The 17,774-nt window shown below is 50.3% G+C and overlaps 1 protein-coding gene across 2 annotated transcripts in view; it reads left to right on the top strand.

Annotated features, from left to right (window-relative positions):
* The window catches only part of ACO2 (aconitase 2), a 122,302-nt gene that overhangs the window by 1,199 nt on the left and 103,329 nt on the right, over nt 1-17,774 (top strand). The window contains exon 2 of one of the 2 annotated variants that reach the window (XM_063622906.1): nt 8,289-8,406. The gene's annotated coding sequence lies outside the window, so the exon portion shown is untranslated. Of the gene's footprint in view, nt 1-8,284; nt 8,407-17,774 lie in introns of both variants that reach the window. The other variant, XM_063622909.1, reaches the window with a different exon arrangement.

Genomic DNA, 17,774 nt, shown 5'->3' with positions numbered 1-17,774 from the left:
ATTTTTAATGGACATGGGGTTTCGCCATGTTGGCCAGGCTGGTCTTTAACTCTTGACCTCAAGTGATCCGCCCGCCTCAGCCTCCCAAAGTAGTGGGATTACAGGCGTGAGCCACCGCACCCGGCCTCATTTTACCTTTGAGCAAACATATGAGAGGAGAATTAGTGTCAAGGCCACACAGCACCAGCCCCGCCTTTGACAATTGAGGAAACCAAGAGGTGGAGTCGCTCTTCCAGGCAGGGTGACCAATCATCCTAGTTTGCTGGAAACTGAGGGGACTGAGGCTTCAGTGGGAAAACTGGGAGTTACCCTATCTCCAGGATACACACCTGGTAAGTGACAGTGTCCATGTTTAAAGTCTGGCTGCAGAGCCTCTGTGTGGCAACACCAAACTATTGCCTTCAATTTTTTGTTTGCTGAATTAATAAATGCAAATGAATGAATGAATCCTTCCCTCTCACTACCCTTCTCAGTCCTCCTTGGGCACCTTGGCTCATGTGCCTTGGTCTGAGTCTAGACTGTGCCAGCAGCATCCTGTGGGAGGCCAGATGGCTGGTTCTGCTGCTGAGTCCCAAGAAACCCCTTGGCCCCTGCTTGGTTCAGCCTCAGCCTTCAGGAACCCCCCAGGGTCCACCCAACAGGCTTGTACCGTCTGCCTATGGAGGAGGCTGGGTTCCCACCTGGTGAGCCATTCAGCCCGGTAGTATTAGCGGTTTGGCTTCAGACTTGTCACTTTGCTTCTTGGAGCTCAGTTTCCTCATCTATAAAATCATAGTATTGGGGGCCGGGCGCGGTGGCTCACGCCTGTAATCCCAGCACTTTGGGAGGCCGAGGCAGGCAGATCACGAGGTCAGGAGATCGAGACCATCCTGGCTAACACAGTGAAACCCTGTCTCTACTAAAAATACAAAAAAAAATTAGCTGGGCGTGGTAGCGGGCGCCTGTAGTCCCAGCTACTCAGGAGGCTGAGGCAGGAGAATGGCTTGAACCCGGGAGGCGGAGCTTGCAGTGAGCCGAGATCGCACCACTGCACTCTAGCCTGGGGGACAGAGCGATTCTGTCTCAAAAAAAAAAAAAAAAGCCGGGCGCGGTGGCTCACGCTTGTAATCCCAGCACTTTGGGAGGCCGGGGCGGGCGGATCACGAGGTCAGGAGATCGAGACCACGGTGAAACCCCGCCTCTACTAAAAATGCAGAAAATTAGCCGGGCGTGGTGGCGGGCGCCTGTAGTCCCAGCTACTCGGGAGGCTGAGGCAGGAGAATGGCGTGAACCCGGGAGGCGGAGCTTGCAGTGAGCCGAGATCGCGCCACTGCACTCCAGCCTGGGGGACAGAGCGAGACTCTGTCTCAAAAATAAAATAAAATAAAATAAAATAAAAAATCACAGTGTTGGTTGGGCTCAGTGGCTCACACCTGTAATCCCAGCACTTTAGGAGGTCATGGTGGGAGGATCACCCAAGGTCAGGAGTTCGAGACCAGCCTGGCCAACATGGTGAAACCCTATCTTTACTAAAAATGCAAAAATTAGGCCGGGTGCAGTGGCTCATGCCGGTAATCCCAGCACTTTGGGAGGCCGAGGCGGGTGGATCACCTGAGGTCGGAAGTTCAAGACCACCCTGACCAACATGGAGAAACCCTCTCTACTAGAAATACAAAAATAGCTGGGGGTGGTGGTGGGCACCTGTAATCCCAGCTACTTGGGAGGCTGAGGCAGGAGAATTGCTTGAACTCGGGAGGCAGAGGTTGTGGTGAGCCGAGACTGGGCCATTGCATTCCAGCCTGGGCAACAAGAGCGAAACTCCGTCTCAAAAATAAATAAATAAATAAAAATACAAAAATTAGCCAGGCATGGTGATGCACGCCTGTAATCCAGGAGGCTGAGGCACGAGAATTGCTTGAACCCGGGAGGTGGAGGTTGCAGTGAGCGGAGATCATGCCATTGCACTCCAGCCTGGGTGACAAAGTGAGACTCCATCTCAAAAAAATAAAATAGTCGGGCACGGTGCCTCATGCCTGTAATCCCAGCACTTTGGAAGGCTGAGGTGAGCAGAGCACGAGATCAAGGGATTGAGACCATCCTGGCCAACATGGTGAAACCCCATCTCTACTAAAAATACAAAAATTAGCCAGATGTGGTGGTGTTTGCCTGTAGTCCCAGCTACTCAGGAGGCTGAAGCAGGAGAATCACTTGAAGTTGGGAGGCGGAGGTTGCAGTGAGCCGAGATGATGCCATTGCACTCCACCCTGGGCGACAGAGCTAGACTCTGTCTCAAAATAAATAAATAAATAAAATGAAGTAAAATAATAATAAATAAATAAATAATAAAAATAAAAAATCACAGTGTTGGCCGGGCATGGTGGCTCACGCCTGTAATCCCAGCACTTTGGGAGACTGAGGCAGGCAGATGGCTTGAGCCCAGGAGTTTTTTTTTTTTTTTTGAGACGGGGTCTTGCTCTGTCGCCCAGGCTGGAATGCAGTGGCACAGTCTCGGCTCACTGCAAGCTCCGCCTCCCAGGTTCACGCCATTCTCCTGCCTCAGCCTCTCCGAGTAGCTGGGACTACAGGTGCCCGCCACCACGCCCGGCTAATTTTTTTCTTTTGTATTTTTAGTAGAGACGGGGTTTCACTGTGGTCTCGATCTCCTGACTTCGTGATCCGCCCACCTCGGCCTCCCAAAGTGCTGGGATTACAAGCGTGAGCCACCGTGCCCGGCGGACCCCAGGAGTTTTGAGACCATCCTGGACAACATAGGGAAACCCCATCTCTATCAAAAATAAAAAAATTAGCCGGGTGTGGTAGTGCAGCCCTGTGCTCCCAGCTACTTGGGAGGCTGAGGTAGGAGGATCGCTTGAACCCAGGAAGTCAAGGCTGCAGTGAGTCATGATTGTGCCACTGCACTCTAGTCTGGGTGACAGAGAAAGACCCTGTCTCAAAATAAGGAAATAATAAAATAATAAAAAATAAAGCGAGGTAAGACATGTCTACCAGGTTGCTGCCAGTATTTGGGACAATACAGATGAAATTCTTGGCACACAGGATGCTCTTAATAAATAAATGTTATTATTGCTTATTAATGTGGCAGTACTAGCATACTTTACTCCACTAAGCACTTTCTGTGTGAGGGTTACTGTCCTAAATGCTGCCCATGCATTCACGCCCAGTGAAGATCTGGGTTTCAGAATGGTGCCCTGGCCAAGGTCACACAGCCAGCAAGGTGCTAAGCTAGCATTTGTAAGATTTGGCATTCTTGTAGAACTTAGCTCAAATGATGGCAGTTGTTCATGATCTGGGGAAACTGAGGCAAGAGGAAGTGAGTGACTGCTGAGGTTCCCTGCCTCCAGAAAGCTGGCCCTCTCCTTGCCCAAGGTGGCAGGACAGGTTGTAAGAACAAGCCCTTTGCTCAGGCTGGGCTGCCTGCCTCCAGTCGGCTCGCTGCCCGTGCCCTCTGCCAGCCACTGTTCCCTGTTGGCCAGCCAAGCTGTGGAGCAGTCCAGGACATTGTGTCCAGAGAGAGGGCCAAGCAGGCCCATCCCCAACTGTGGCGCTGACCTCCCTCCCTGCCCCTCTGGGCCTCGGGCCAACTTGGCCTATCCCCAGACCTGGTATGAGCAGGACAGAGCTGCCCTCACGGAAGCAACTCTGAGGGCAGTGCCTCAGCTCCTCCTGCCTTAGTTTGATCCTTGGTTAGGAGGGGTGCCCCACTCCAAGCCCTGCTGTCTCTCCAGAGGATACCATTAGTCCCAGGGGACAGACTCCCCAGGATGCCCCTCAGGACAAGCCAACTGACCTCCTGAGATGCCTGTTTTTCTGCCCTTGGCATGTTTGCTCTGCATGTCCCAAAATGCCAGCTGTGTGGAAGCCCAGTGCCCAGGTGAGCTGGACACAGCCTTGTTTCCCGTCTTTATGGATAAGAAAACTGAACTGCATATAGAGTGGGATTCACACAAAGCCGCACAGCCATGAGCTGAGACTCTGCGGGAAGGGGCTGAGGAGCGGAGAAAAGTAAGGGTGGGGGAACAGTCTCAGGGAAAGGGGCGGTGGCTCATGCCTGTGATCCCAGTACTTTGGGAGACCAAGGTGGCAAGACCCCTTGAACCCAGGAGTCTGAGACCAGCCTGGGCAACGTGGTGAAACCTCGTCTCTACAAAAATTAGGGTGGTGTGGTGGTGCACACCTGTAATCCCAGCTACTCAGAAGGCTGAGGTGGGAGGATCACCTGAGCCTGGGAAGTTGAGGCTGCAGTGAGCCGCCATTCCACCACTGCACTCCAGCCTGGGCAACAGAGCCAGATCCTATCTCTGTATAAATAAATAAAGAGCGGCTTGGCCGGGCACGGTGGCTCACACCTGTAATCCCAGTACTTTGGGAGGTCGAGGTGGGTGGATCACCTGAGGTCGGCAGTTTGAGACCAGCCTAACCAATGCAGAGAAACCACATCTGTACTAAAAAATACAAAATTAGCCGGGCATGGTGGTGCATGCCTCTAATCCCAGCTACTCAGGAGGCAGGAGAATCGCTTGAACCCGGGAGGCAGAGCTTGTGGTGAGCCGAGATCACACCATTGCACTCCAGCCTGGGCAACAAGAGTGAAACTCCATCTCAAAAAAAAAAAAAAGGCCGGGCGTGGTGGCTCATGCCTGTAACCCCAGCACTTTGGGAGGCCAGGGTGGGCGGATCATGAGGTCAGGAGATCGAGACCATCCTGGCTAACACGGTGAAACCCTGTCTCTACTAAAAATACAAAAAATTAGTTGGGCATGGTGGTGGGCACCTGTAGTCCCAACTACTCGGGAGCCTGGGCGACAGAGTGAGACTCCGTCTCAAAAAAAAAAAAAAGGAAAAAAGGGCCCCTTTGTATGTTCCAGGTCTCAGTTTACTGCCTACTCAGAGACACCCTCCCTGACCCCCACCCTTGTAGAGGACAACTGTTTTGTTTCCCTGAGGACAAATCTCCACATGGATTTTTCTTGTTTCCTTATATTTATTGTTTATCTTGCCCACCAGAATTAGTAAGGCTGGCAAGGGCAGGGACTTTTGATTCTGCTGGGACTCCAGTGCTGAGAACAGACTCTAGCACATAGTAGGGGCTCAGTAAATATTAATTGAGTGAACCATGAATGTTTGTTGGGCGTTTCCGTCATTCTAGTACGTCTGAGCGGCTGCTTTGTTTTTCTTTTTTAATAGCTTGAGGAATGATTGACATACAATATGCTATACGTACTTAAAAATTGTAATTCGGGGCTGTGTGCAGTGGCTCATGCCTGTAATCCCAGCACTTTGGGAGGCCGAGGTAGACGGATCATCTGAGGTCAGGAGTTCGAGACCAGCCTGACCAACATGGTGAAACCCTGTCTCTACTAAAAATACAAAAAAATTAACCAGGCCTGGTGGCACATGCCTGTAATCCCAGCTACTAGGGAGGCTAATGCTGGAGAATCGCTTGAACCCAGGAGGCAGAGGTTGCAGTGAGCCGAGATGGCATCATTGCACTCCAGCCTGGGCAATGAGCAAAAGTCTGTCTCAAAAAAAAAAAAAAAATTATAATTCGAGCCAGGCGCTGTGGTGCACACCTGACCTGTATGTAGTCCCAGTTACTTGGGAGGCTGAGGTGAGAGGATCTCCTGAGCCCGGGAGTTCCAGGCTGCAGTGAGGTATAATTATGTCACTGCACTCCAGCCTGGGTGACAGAGCGAGACCCCCATCTTAAATTAAAATATATAGGTATAGGCTGGGCGCAGTGGCTCACACCTGTAATCCCAGCACTTTGGGAGGTCGAGGCGGGCAGATCACAAGGTCAGGAGATCAAGAGCATCCTGGCTAACACAGTGAAACCCCGTCTCTACTAAAAATTCAAAAATTAGCCAGGCGTGGTGGCAGGCGGAGCTTGCAGTGAGCCGAGATCATGCCACTGCACTCCAGTATGGGCGACAGTGCGAGACTGCATCTCAAAAAAATATATATATATATTATATATGTATATTTTAAATATTTTAAAATATTTTAATTTTTTTTTTTTTTTTGAGACGGAGTCTCGCTGTTTTGCCCAGGCTGGAGTGCAGTGGCACTATCTCAGCTCACTGCAAGCTCTGCCTCCCGGGTTCATGCTATTCTCCTGCCTCAGCCTCCCGAGTAGCTGTGACTACAGGCACCCGCCACCGCTTCTGGCTAATTTTTTGTATTTTTAGTAGACACGGGGTTTCACCGTGTTAGCCAGGATGGTCTCGATCTGACCTTGTGATCCTCCCGCCTCGGCCTCCCAAAGTGCTGGGATTACAGGTATGAGCCACCACGCCTGGCCTTAAATATTTTAAAATAAATAAAATTGGCTGGGCATGGTGGCTCATGCTGTAATGCCAGCACTTTGGGAGACTAAGATGGGCGGATCACCTGAGGTCAGGAGCTAAGAGACTAGCCTGACCAACATGGTAAAACCCTGAAAATCTTCTAAAAATACAAAATCAGCCGGGCGTGGTGGCACATGTCTGTAATCCCAGGTGCTTGGGAGGTTAAGGCAGTAGAATTGCTTGAACCTGGGAGGCAGAGATTGCAGTGAGCCAAGATCACACCATTGCACTCCAGCCTGGACAACAAGAGCGAAAGTCTCAAAAAATAAAATAAATAAAATTATAATTTGATAAATTTTGTCTACCCATGAAACCATCACTACAATCAAGGTAATGACTATATCCCTCACCTCCAAGTTTCGTTATTCCCTGCCATTAAAAAAAAATTTTATTATTATTTTTTGAGACAGGGTCTCACTCTGTTGGCCAGGCTGAAGTGCAGTGGCTTGATCTCAGCTCACTGCAGTCTTTACCTCCTGGGCGCAAGTGATCCTCTCACCTCAGCCCCCAAGTAGCTGGGACTACAGGCACATGCCACCACGCCCAGCTAATTTTTATATTTTTTGTAGAGATGGTGTTTTACCGTCTTGCCCAGGCTGGTCTTGAACTCCTGAGCACTTTGGCTTCCTAAGTGCTAGGATTACATATTCCCCTTTTTAAATTCCTCCTGCTTGACCCCCCCATCCTCATGTCCCCAAGCAACCACTAATCTGCTTTCCTTCGCTATAGGTGAATTGGCATTTTCCATAAATGGAATCAAATAGTACCTACTTATTTTTCTTTTAAGGTGTGGCTTTCAGCCAGGCATGGTAGCTCACACCTGTGATCCCAACACTTTAAGAGGCCGAGGAGGGCAGATCACGAGGTCAGGAGATCGAGACCATCCTGGCTAACACAGTAAAACTCCGTCTCTACTAAAAAATACAAAAAATTAGCCAGGCGTGGTGGCGGGCGCCTGTAGTCCCAGCTAATCAGGAGGCTGAGGCAGGAGAATGGCATGAACCTAGGAGGCAGAGCTTGCAGTGAGCCGAATTAGCGCCACTGCACTCCAGCCTGGACGACAGAGAGAGACTCCATCTCAAAAAAAAAAAAAAATTTTTTTTTTTTTTGGGGCCAGGCATGGTGGCACACACCTGTAATCCCAGCACTTTGGGAGGATGAGGCAGGTGGATCACCTGAAGTCAGGAGTTCGCGACCAGCCTGACTAACATGGTGAAACCCAGTCTCTACTAAATACAAAAAAATTAGCCGGGCATGGTGGCCTATGCCTGTAATCCGAGCTACTTGGGAGGTTGAGGCAGGAGAATCACTTGTACCTGGGAGGCAGAGGTTGCAGTGAGCTGAGATTGTGCCATTGCACTCCAGCCTGGGCAACAAGAACAAGACTCTGTCTCAAAACAAAAAAAAATTCTTTTGGCAGGGCATGGTAACACACACCTGTAATTCCAGCACTTTGGGAGGCCAAGGCAGGCAGTTCACCTGAGGTCAGGAGTTTGAGACCAGCCTGGCCAACATGTTGAAACCCCATCTGTACTAAAAGTACAAAAATTAGCCATGCATGGTGTCGTGTGCCTGTAGTCCCAGCTACTCAGGAAGCTGAGGCAGGAGAGTCACTTGAATCTGGGAGGTGGAGGTTCCAGTGAGTGAGCTGAGATTACACCACTGTATTCCAGCCTGGGTAACAGAGTGAGACTCCGTCTTAAAAAAGAAAATTTTTAAAGGTGTGGCTTTTACTCAGCATTATTATTTTGAGATTCAGCCATGTTGTGTGTGTCAGTAGTTCATTTCTTTTCATCATGAGTAGTATTCCATAGTATAGATGTGCCAGCATTGGTTCAACCATTCACCCATTGAAGGACATTTGAGTGTTTCCAGTTTGGGGCCATAACAAATAAGGCTGGTATGAACATTTGCATATAAGTATTTTATTTTTCTTTGAGACAGGGACTCACTCGATTCCCCAGGGTGGAGTGTAGCAGTACGATCATGGTTCACTGCACCCTCAATCTTCTGGGCTCAAGTAATCCTTCCCGCTCAACTTCTGAAGTATCTGGGACTACAGGTAGGCACCATACCTGGCTTAATTTTTAAAAACGTTTTTGTGGTTAGGTGGGCTTGGTGTTGCGTGCCTGTAATATCAGTTATTCGGGAGGCTGAGGCAAGAGAATCACTTGAACCTGGGAGGCAGAGATTGCAGTAAGCCAAGATCGCGCCATTGCACTCCAGCATGGGCAACAGAACAAAACTACAACTCAAAAAAAAAAAAACAACATTTCTATAGAGATAGGATCTTGCTATGTTGCCCAGGCTGGTCTCAAACTCCTGGACCCAAGTGATCCTCCCACCTCGGCCTGCCAAATACTTAGGATTATAGGCGTGAGCCACTGTACCTCACAAAGACTTGCACGCACCTGGCCTTACATGCAAGTCTTTATAAGGACATAACGTTTATTTCCTTCCCCCCCCCCCCTTTTTTTTTTTTTTTTTGAGACGGACTCTTGCTCTCATTGCCCAGGCTAGAGTGCAGTGGTGCTGTCTTGGCTCACTGCAATCTCTGCCTCCTGGGTTCAAGTGATTCTCCTGCCTCAGCCTCCCAAGTAGCTGGGATTACAGGCACTGGCCACCACGCCCGGCTAATTTTTGTATTTTTAGTAGAGATGGGATTTCACCATGTTGGCCAGGCTGGTTTCGAACTCCTGACCTCAGGTGATTGGCCCACCTTGGCCTCCCAAAATGTTGAGATTATAGGCGTGAGCCACCTCACTAGGCCTTATTTCTTTTTCTTTTTTTTTTTTTTTTTTTTTTTGAGATGGAGTCTTGCGTCTTGCTCTGTCGCTCAGGCTGTAATACAATGGCAAGTTCTCGGCTCACTGCAACCTCCACCTCCTTGGTTCAAGCAATTCTCCTGCCTTAGCCTCCCGAGTGGGTGGGACTCCAGGTGTGCACTCCTACGTCCAGCTAATTTTTTTTTTTTTTTTTTTTGAGATGGAGTCTCACTCTGTCGCCAGGCTGGAGAGCACTGGCACAATATCAGCTCACTGCAACCTCCGCCACCCGGGTTCAAGTGATTCTCCTGCCTCAGCCTCCCGAGTAGCTGGGACTACAGGTGTGTGCCACCACGCCCAGCTAATTTTTGTATTTTTAGTGGAGATAGGGTTTCACCGTGTTGGCCAGGATGGTCTCGATCTCTTGACCTCATGATCCACCCACCTCAGCCTCCCAAAGTGCTGGGATTACAGGCGTGAGACACTGTGCCCAGCCTATTTCCTTTTCTTATGAGGAGATAGGAATGGAATGGCTGTATCACATGGTAAGTGTATAACTTCTTTTTGAGCCCAGGTCTCACTCTGTCACTCAGGCTGGAGTGCAGTGGCCCACTGCAGCCTTAACATCCCAGTCTCAAGCAATCCTCTCACCTCAGCCTCCTGAGTAGCTGGGACCACAGGCGTCAGCCATAACACCTCACTAATGGTTTTTTTTTTTTTTTTTTTTTTTTTTTTTTGAGACAGTGTCTTGTTCTGTTGCCTGGGCTGTAGTGCAGTAGGGGACTCTCAGCTCACTTCAACCTCTGCCTCCCAGGCTCAAGCGATTCTCCTGCCTCAGCCTTCCAAGTAGCTGGGACTACAGACACACACCACCATGCTTGGCTAATTTTTGTATTTTTAGTAGAGATGAGGTTTCACCATTTTGGCCAGGCTGGTCTCGAACTCCTGACCTCGTAATCCGCCTGCCTTGGCCTCCCAAAGTGCTGGGATTACAGGCGTGAACCACCGCGCCCAGCCCGCTAATTTTTTAACTTTTTTGTAGAGATGGGGTCTTGCCATGTTGCCCGGGCTGGTCTTGAACTCCTGGGCTTAAGTGATCCTCGCACCTCAGCCTCTCAAAGTGGTAGGATTACAGGTGTAAGCCACCACGCCTGACCATTTTTTGTAGAGACGAGGTCTTCTCACTGTGTTGCACAGGCTGGTCTTGAACTCCTTGGGCTCAAACAATCCTCCCACCTTGGCCTCCCAAAGTACTGGGATCACCGGCATGAGCCACTATGTCTGGCTGTATGTTTAACTTTTTAAGAAACTTCCCAGCCAGGCGCAGTCGCTCATGCCTGTAATCCGAGCACTTTGCGAGGCCGAGGTGGGCGGATCACGAGGTCAGGAGATCGAGACTTTCCTGGCTAACACGGTGAAACCCTGTCTCTACTAAAAATACAAAAAATTAGCCGGGCATGGCCGGGCGCGGTGGCTCACGCCTGTAATCCCAGCACTTTGGGAGGCTGAGGCAGGCAGATCACGAGGTCAGGAGCTCGAGACCATCCTGGCTAACACGGTGAAACCCCGTCTCTACTAAAAATATAAAAAATTAGCCAGGCGAGGTGGCGGGTGCCTGTAGTCCCAGCTACTCGGGAGGCTGAGGCAGGAGAATGGCGTGAACCCCGGGGGGCGGGGCCTTCAGTCAGCTGAAACCGCGCCACTGCACTCCAGCATGGGCGACAGTGAGACTCCGTCTCAAAAAAAAAAAAAAAAAAAAAAAAAAAAATTAGCCGGGCATGGTGGCGGGTGCCTGTAGTCCCAGCTACTCGGGAGGCTGAGGCAGGAGAACAGCGTGAACCTGGAAGGTGGAGCTTGCAGTGAGCCGAGATCGCGCCACTGCACTCCAACCTGGGTGACAGAGCGAGACTCCATCTCAAAAAGAAAAAAACAAAAACAAAAAAAAAGAAGAAATTTCCCTTCTGGCCGGGCGGGGTGGCTCATGCCTGTAACCCCAACATTTTGGGAGGCCGAGGCGGGTAGATCCCCTGAGGTCAAGAGTTCAAGACTAGCCCAGCCAACATGACGAAACCCCATCTCTACTAAAAATACAAAACAATTAAGTAGTGTGGTGGCAGGCACCTGTAATGCCAGCTACCTGGGAGGCTGAGGCACGGAGAATTGCTTGAACTTGAGAGGCAGAGGTTGCAGTGAGCCGATATTGAGCCACTACACTCCAGCCTGGGCAACAGAGTGAGACTCTGTGAAGAAAAAAAAAAAAGAAGCTTCCCTTCCAAATTATTTTTCAAAGTGGTTGTACCATTTTACATTCTCATTAGCAGTATATAAAGTTACTAATTCCTGCACATCTTCACCAGCATTTGGTGTGGACAGTCTCTTTCATTTTAGCTGTTTTAATAGGTATGTTCATTGTGGTTTTAGGCGGGGTGCAGTGGCTCAAGCCTGTAATCTCAGCACTTTGCGAGGGGTTTTACGTTTCTGCCTTCTGGAAACCTCTGTGGTTTGTTGAAAGAGTCAGTTACACTTGCTGTGCCCTTGGCTTCACCCTTCACTCCTGTGCCCCTTAGTCTCACTCCTCTTTCCCCTCTCCATAGACTCCCTAAGGCCCCTCAAATCCAGGCGTAACAAATCCAGGTGTTATGTTACCCTGCAACTCACCCTGAAGCACTTGGCATAAGTGCTATTCCCCTTTCTTCAAATTCTTCACCTACTAGCTTCTGTCAACCCTCTGAAAAGCCTTCCAGGGCCACGTGGGAGCCTCATCTGGGTGCATATAGCTCCTGGGCCTCCTCCTGCTGTGGATCTGATGTGGTGTTGAAGTATGAGACCTGGGTTTGTCTTCTCCCAGCTCTTCCACCAGTAGAAGGCCCCTCCAAGGGTAAGGCCTGGGTCTGCTCCTGCAGCGGTCCTTGCTCTGGGCCTGGCATAAAGGAGGGCTCCAGGAGGGTTTGCAGTTGAATATGTGAGAGAAAGCTCTCTCTCTCTCTCTTTTTTTTTGAGATGGAGTCTCACTCTGTCACCAGGCTGGAGTGTAGTGGTGTGATCTCGCCTCACTGCAACCTCCGCCTCCCGGGTTCAAGTGATTCTTCTGCCTCAGCCTCCCAAGTAGCTGAGACTACAGGGGCGCGCCACCATACACAGCTAATTTTTTGTATTTTTAGTAGAGACGAGGTTTCATCATGTTGGACAGGCTGGTCTTGAACTCCTGACCTCAGATGATCCACCCACCTGAGCCTCCCACAGTGCTGGGATTACAGGCGTGAGCCACTGCGCCCGGCCGAGAAAGCTCTCTTATTGTCTCTGCCCCTAGCTACAGATAAGGCAACCACGGGGCAAGAAACTTACTGCATATTGAAGAGAAAATCCCAGCTTCCCATCCAGGCTTCAGGCAGGGCCCATGCTATGGCCTGGGGCCCCCTTCGACCTCATCTGCTCCACTTGCCTCTTGCTTGCTGCTGGTCTTTTCTTCCCTGAACCCACCGTCCTGTTCCTGCCTCTCGCCCTTGGAAGTATCTGGTCCAGCTGCTCTTCTCCCTGTTAAGCATGTGACAAGGAATCGTATGCTTCAGGTCACGGGTTGAAAGCCCCCTTCTCGGGAAGACCTGCCTTGTCTTGTCCACCCAATATGTGTCCACTTGGTCACTAGCCACTATCACTGGTCGTGATTATCTTACCATCTGCCATTTTCTCATTTATTTGTTTGTTTTCAGTTAATAGAACATTGCTTCAGGAGAGCAAGGAATTTGTCTGCAGTTGCCCCTTATTTCCTCATGCCTAGCACAGTGTCCAGTGTTTATGGGGGCCCCATATTGAATGTGGAATTTTGGGGTTTTTTTGAGACAGGGTTTCACTCTGTTGCCCAGGCTGGAGTGCAGTGGCACGATCACATCTCACTTCTTCCTTGACCTCTTGGGCTCAAGTGATCCTCCCACCTCAGCCTCCTGAGTAGCTGGGACTGCAGGCATATGCCACCATGGCTGGCTAATTTTTTAATTTTTTGTAGAGACATGGGAGTCTCACCATGTTCCCCAGGATGGTCTCAAACTCCTGGGCTCAAGCAATCTTTCTGCCTTTGCCTCTCAAAGTGCTAGGATTACAAGCATGAGCCATTGCCTCAGCTGAATATTGAATGTTTAATATAATGAATCAGGCCGGGCGTGGTGGCTCATGACTGTAATCCCAATACTTTGGGAGGCTGAGGCAGGCGGATCACTTGCGGTCAGGAGTTCTAGACTGGCCTGGCCAACATGGTGAAACTCCTTCTCTACTGAAAATACAAAAATTAGGCCGTGCGCGGTGGCTCACGCCTGTAATCCCAGCACTTTGGGAGGCCGAGGCGGGCGGATCATGAGGTCAGGAGATCGAGAGCATCCTGGCTAACACGGTGAAACCCCGTCTCTACTAAAAATACAAAAAATTGGCCCGGCACGGTGGCGGGCGCCTGTAGTCCCAGCTACCCGGGAGGCTGAGGCAGGAGAATGGCATGAACCCGGGAGGCGGAGCTTGCAGTGAGCCGAGATCACGCCACTGCACTCTGGCCTGAGAGAAGGAGCAAGACTCCATCTCAAAAAAAAAAAAAAAAAAAAAAAAAAAATACAAAAATTAGCCGGACATGGTGGCATGCACCTATAATCCCAGCTACTCGGGAGGCAGAGGCAGGAGAATCGCTTGAACCTGGGAGGCGGAGGTTGCAGTGAGCCAAGATCACGCCACTGCACTCTAGCCTGGGTGACAGAGCCAGACTCCATCTCAAATAAAAATAAAAATAGTATAGTGAATCAGGTTGGGTGAGGTGGCTTATACCTGTAATCCCAGCACTTTAAGAGGCATGAGGATCACTTGAACCCAGGAATTTGAGACGAGCCTGGGCAACATAGTAAGACCCTGTCTCTACAAAAAATTAAAAGTAAAAAATTAACTGGGTGTCATGGCTTGAACCTGTAATCCTGGCTACTCGGGAGACTGAGGCAGGACGAGTGCTTGAGCCTGGGAGGTCACAACTGCAGTGAGCCGTGATCATGTCACTGGACTCCAGCCTGAGTGACAGAGGAAGGAAGACCCTGTCTCAAAAATAATAATAATAATAATATAGTGAATCAGGGCAGAGCTAGAAAAAGAACCCAGGTGTCTGGGCCTCTGGGCGAAGACTCTTCTCCTGTCTGGACTTCCCAGCCCTGCCCCAGCCTGGCAATAGTTTGACTAGGTTCTTGTGTCTTGGGTTGGGGGGGTCCCACCTGATGGGCATATGGTTCTGCCCAGGGCTCAGCCCATCATTATTTCCTCACATCTTTGGGAAAAGTGCCACCATACAGGGTCCTCCTAGGGCCCTCCCCAGGGCTCAGGAGCCAGTGGGGCAAGAAGAGGTGCAGGCACAGGGACCATCTTGAATGTCCTAGCTGGATAGGGGCCTAGCCTCACTGTCCCCTGTTATACAAATGGGACAGATGTCAAGAGGGGTTCAAAGTTACACAGTGAATTGATAGCTTCAAGGACCTAGAACCTACTTCTCTCTGATAGTGAAATTCCCCAAATTAAAAATTCAGAGAATCGGCCAGGCGCGGTGGCTCATGCTTGTAATCCCAGCTCTTTGGGAGGCTGAGGTGGGCAGATCACCTGAGGTCAGGAGTTTGAGACCGGCCTGGCCAACATGGCGAAACCCTGTCTCTACTAAAAGTACAAAAATTGGCCAGGCATGGTGGCTCATGCCTGTAATCCCAGCACTTTGGGAGGCTGAGGCAGGTGAATCACGCGGTCAGGAGGTCGAGACCATCTTGGCTAACACAGTGAACCCCCGTCTGTACTAAAAACACAAAACATTAGTTGGGCATGATGGCACGCACCTGTAATCCCAGCTACTCGGGAGGCTGAGGCAAGAGAATCACTTGAACTCGGGAGGCAGAGGTTGCAGTGAGCCAAGATCGCGCCACTGCACTCCAGCCCGGGCAGCAGTGCAAGACTCCATCTCAAAAAAAAAGTACAAAAATTAGCCTGGTGTGGTGGCACACACCTGTAATCCCAGCTACTTGAGAGGGTGAGGCAGGAGAATTGCTTGAGTCCAGGAGGCGGAGGCTGCAGTGAGCCGAGATCGTGCCACTGCACTCTAGCCTGGACGACAGAGCGAGACTCCAGCTCCAAAAAAAAAAATAAATAAAATAAAAAAATAAATCAGAAAATCAGCTGGCTTATTTGCCTAGAGGCTTGGAGACCTCTGACTGGTCCCAGTCTGACCATAGGCCCTGTCCAGGCAAAACTTGGGGAAGCTGGCCAGGCCTAGAGAAAGGAGAAAGGCATGCCCCTCTACCCCAACTAACTCATGGGGAGGTGGCGGTGGTGAGGACCAGAAAATGGCATCCCCTTGGCCTATGGGCACTGAGTCAGGCGATGATGAAGGCAACAGCGTTCTCCTGCCGCCATGACTCACCCTCCCCACCACCCGTCTGCCTCTCCAGGGAGAAATTCCCAGGTTTTAGGACACACATTGAGGGTCCCGTTTCATCCCCAGACAGAAGGCCAGGCCCCTGGAGAGAAGGAGTGGGATTCAGTGTGCTTTGCAGGACACTGTCTTGCTAGGAGACAAGCAGCCTCCCACCTTGGCAGAGGGCAGGGCTGGGGCAGCCTAGGCTCTGCTTGAAGGACACAGTTTTTTTTTCTCCCCCAGCCTGGTCCTGCCAGCGGCTTGGGTTTCAGTCTGTATGCTGATGCAAGGAGCATACTGGCCTGGGTTGGCTGGTGGCATTTAAGGATGGACAATAATGGCCATGATGATGAAAATGATACTCGCCGTTCACCAAGTTGTTTACTGCAGGCCAGCCACCATGCTCCACATTTTCCACCCATTATTTCATTTAATTTTCACAAGTAGGTACAATTATCATCCCTATTTTCTTCCTCTTTTTTTGGTCTTCTTATTTTTTTCCTTTTTTTTGGAGATGGAATTTCACTTGCCACCTAGGCTGGAGTGCAGTGGCGCGATCTCGACTCAGCTCACTGCAGCCTCTGCCTTCTGGCTTCTGCCTTCCAAGTAGCTGGGATTACAGGTGTGTGGCACCGTGCCTGGCTAATGTTTTGTGTCTTTGTTTTTTTTGTTTTGTTGTTTTTTTTTTTTTTTTTGAGATGTACCCTTGCTCTGTCACCCAGGCTGGAGTGCAGTGGCGCGATATAGGCTCATTGCTACCTCCACCTCCCAGGTTCAAGCAATTGTCCTGCCTCAGCCTCCCAAGTAGCTGAGATTACAGGTGTGTGCCACCACACCCAGCTAATTTTTGTATTTTTAGTAGAGATGGGGTTTCTCCGTATTGGCCAGGCTGGTCTCGAACTGCTCACCTCAGGTGAGCCACCCACCTCAGTCTACCAAAGTGTTGGGATTACAGGCATGAGCCACCACGCCTGGCTTCTTTTCTCTTTTATGTTTTGTTTTTGATCTCCATTTTCAAGGTGAGGGAACTGAGGTGCCAGGGTAGGTGGAGTGATTTGTCCGAGGTCACCTAGCAAGAGAGTGACAGGGTTGGAATTAGAACCTGCACTTTTTTTTTTTGAGACAGAGTCTCGCTCTGTCACCCAGGCTAGAGTGCAGTGGCACCATCTCAGCTCACTGCAAGCTCCACCTCCTGGGTTCACGCCATTCTCCTGCCCCAGCCTCCCGAGTAGGTGGGACTACAGGCGCCCGCCACCACGCGTGGCTAATTTTTTGTATTTTTAGTAGAGAGGGGGTTTCACTGGGTTAACCAGGATGGTAGAACCTGCACTTCTTTTTTTTTTTTTTTTTTTTTTTTTTTTTGAGACGGAGTCTCGCTCTGTCGTCCAGGCTGGAGTGCAGTGGCGCAATCTCGGCTCACTGCAAGCTCCGCCTCCCGGGTTCACACCATTCTCCTGCCTCAGCCTCTCCGCTTTGCTTCTTCTTAACTGACTTGTACTCTTTTTATTATGTATTTATTTATTCATTTAGCGATCCTCCTACCTCAGCCTCCAGAGTAGCTAGGACACAGGCATGCGCCACCACACTCAGCGAATTTTTTAATTTTTTGTAGAGATGGGGTCTTCTTCTATTGCCTAGGGCTAATGTTGGACTCCTGGGCTCAAGAGATCCTCTTGCCTTGGCCTCCCAACATGTTGGGATTACAGGCATGAAGTACCACACCTGGCCCATACTCTGTCTTCACCTCCTCTGAGAAGCCTTCCTCAGTCTCTGGCTCTCAGGTCGCCTGTGCATACCTGTCCTGAAACTGCTTTCCCACCTGTGTTCCCAAGGCAGATAGTGGATGCCCATGGATCGTTTGTCAAAGGAATAAATTAGCCTTTTTTGGAGGAACTGTCTACTAGAATATTCTTTCTGCCCCTGCATCCCTTTACCCCTCTAAGTCTCCCCATCCACCTCTTCAGAGCCAGTGAGCGTTTGCTGAATAAATAGAGGCATGAATGTCTGAATGAGTGATTTCTGTCTATGCCATGGAGAATTTGGGTTTCTTTTCAAATATGTAGTGTATACCTTCAGAGGGATGGGCCAGGCCAGGAAGGTGAGTCTCGGCTTCTGAGCTAGGTCTCGCCCAGGACCTTCCACTGACAGCATGACAGGGAGTGGGAGCAGGCACCTGCCGTGTCAGGACCTGTGTCTACATGAAATAGGAATGAGCAGGTGAAGGCCATCCTGCCCCTGCCGTGGTGCCCA

The sequence above is a fragment of the Symphalangus syndactylus genome, chromosome 18, assembly GCF_028878055.3.
Source record: "Symphalangus syndactylus isolate Jambi chromosome 18, NHGRI_mSymSyn1-v2.1_pri, whole genome shotgun sequence".
NCBI classification, from domain to species: Eukaryota; Metazoa; Chordata; class Mammalia; order Primates; family Hylobatidae; genus Symphalangus; species Symphalangus syndactylus.
The sequence above is the reverse complement of the archived record's forward strand: the minus strand, read 5'-3'. Positions and strand labels throughout refer to the sequence as shown.